This window comes from Nicotiana attenuata, chromosome 2 (assembly GCF_001879085.1).
Source record: "Nicotiana attenuata strain UT chromosome 2, NIATTr2, whole genome shotgun sequence".
Lineage (NCBI taxonomy): Eukaryota > Viridiplantae > Streptophyta > Magnoliopsida > Solanales > Solanaceae > Nicotiana > Nicotiana attenuata.
In genome coordinates this window covers 10,094,216-10,096,434 of record NC_031990.1, presented here as the reverse complement: position 1 = coordinate 10,096,434, position 2,219 = coordinate 10,094,216, and positions in this window count along the sequence as shown.

Below are 2,219 nucleotides of genomic sequence, written 5' to 3'. Positions count from 1 at the left end.
CCATATCTGAGACCTGCATTTTTCTATACTTAGCCGATTTTAAGTCATTTTTCACATCTTTTTCAAAACACAACTCCTTTGGGCGATTTTCCAAGAACAAGTCTTCTTCCAAATCAATTGTAAGTTAGTTTTTACTCATTTCTTTCAATCATCAACATCTTTTAACATGATTTCAACCTAAAATCAAAGATTTTCATGGGAAAATTGGGTGTTTTGGGTAGAACCTAAGTTTTTTAAAAATTGAGGATTTGGACCTCAATTTGAGGTCCGATTTCAAAACAAATTATATATTTGAGTTCGTGGGGGAATGGGAAATCGGGTTTTGGTTCGAACCTCGAGTTTTGACCACGTGGGCCCGAGGGCGATTTTTGACTTTTTGGGTAAAACTTTGGAAAACTTATTTTCATGCATTGGGGTTGATTCATTTAGCACTTATTGATGTAACTAAGTAATTTGTGATTAGATACGAGCGAATTGGCGGTGGAATCAAGGGGTAAAGCTATAATTGAGACTTGAGTTGTGTTCAAGGCATCGAGGTAAGTGTTTGGTCTAACCTTAGCTTGAGGGATTAGGAGTTGAGTCCTATTTGCTATGTGATAATTGTTGAGTACGACATATAGGCATGGTGCGAGTATCTATACGTTGGTGTCAAGTATGACCGTGAGTCTTATATTGTGATTTTCATGATTTCGTTGTATTCTTCATGCTTTGGTGATGATTTCTAGTTGTTGTGAAAAGTTTGTGGAAGGAATTGAGACCCTTGAACATTTTGGAGCATTGGCTCGAGTTATATTATGATTTCTGCAAGTATATGAGATGATTGAACCCTTTGGAGCATTGGCTCAAGTGGTAAAGTGAGTTATGAAGTACAAGTGAAAGATAGAGAAAGAGTTATTGAAATGTTCCCTTGCCGGGATTTAATTATTTAATTGTTGTTCCCTTGCCGGAATTTAATTATTTACTTGTTGTTCCCTTGCCGGGATTCCTATATGTTCTTGTTTATTTCCCTTGTCCTTGTTTGTGATTGTTGTTTGGGTGAGGAAGAGTGTTAAAGCACGAAGGGTGATGCCGTGCATTGTTTGCTATTGTGAGGAAAGAGGTGAGGAAAGAGAGTAAAAGCACGAAGGGTGATGCCGTGCACATTTTATTATTCTAATTTTGTCTTTGATTTTCTTGATTTTTGCTGATAATTGAGTTATGTTGTCCTTTACTTCTATTTACTGATTTTCTTGTTGTTATCGGTTCAAGTGCATTAATTGTCTTATTCCACTATTACTGTGATTCTTTATGTTGGCATTTTCCTTTATTGTGTTACTTGTTATTATTGGCTCGAGGTATCCTTGCGCAACATTATGCTTTGAATTTATGCTATAATTGCTACATGTTTATGTGACTTAATTGCTACTTGACATTTAGCATACTAAATATTAAATTGCCTATTTGCTCCTTCAAGTCCATAATTAATTGCTACTTGTCATTACTTATTTTCCTCAGTGAGTCATAATTATTGTGTACTTGTTGTCTTATGAATTCGTATTAATTGTTGCGTTTGTGGGAGTAAATTTCATTTGGAAGAACTGTTGATTTAATAAAATTGGAGCGGGTGGTACGCCTGCCACGAGATTTAATGAAATGGGAGCGGGTGGTACGCCTACCACGAGATTTAATGAAATGGGAGCGGGTGGTACGCCTACCACGAGATTTAATGAAATGGGAACGAGTGGTACGCCTACCACGAGATTTAATTATTGAGAAATGGGATCGGGTTGCACGCCTGCAACGAGATATGTACTGACAGTGAAATTTGCTTTTATTTCCTTTATCCGTGTTAGAGTTAAATTATTGATGTTCTTTATTATTTTCTTGAAATTCTGTATTATCTGCTATCCCCGAAGCATGTTCCCCTCCCATTTAAGATGTTTGTTCTTGTTATTTTCCCATTGTAGATATATATATATATATATATATAACTGTACAGGTTTATGTGGTAGTCCTGTCTAGCCTCGTCACTACTTCGCCGAGGTTAGGCTAGGCACTTACTAGCACATGGGGTTGGTTGTGCTGATACTACACTCTGCACTCTTTTGTGCAGACCCCAGTGTTGTAGACTTTGGACCGCAGTGGGATTGCTAATTCTTGTTCATCAGGCGACCCGAGGTAGTCCTGCAGGCGTCCGTAGGCCTTGGCGTCTCATTCCATCTACTATTCCTGTTTTCTTT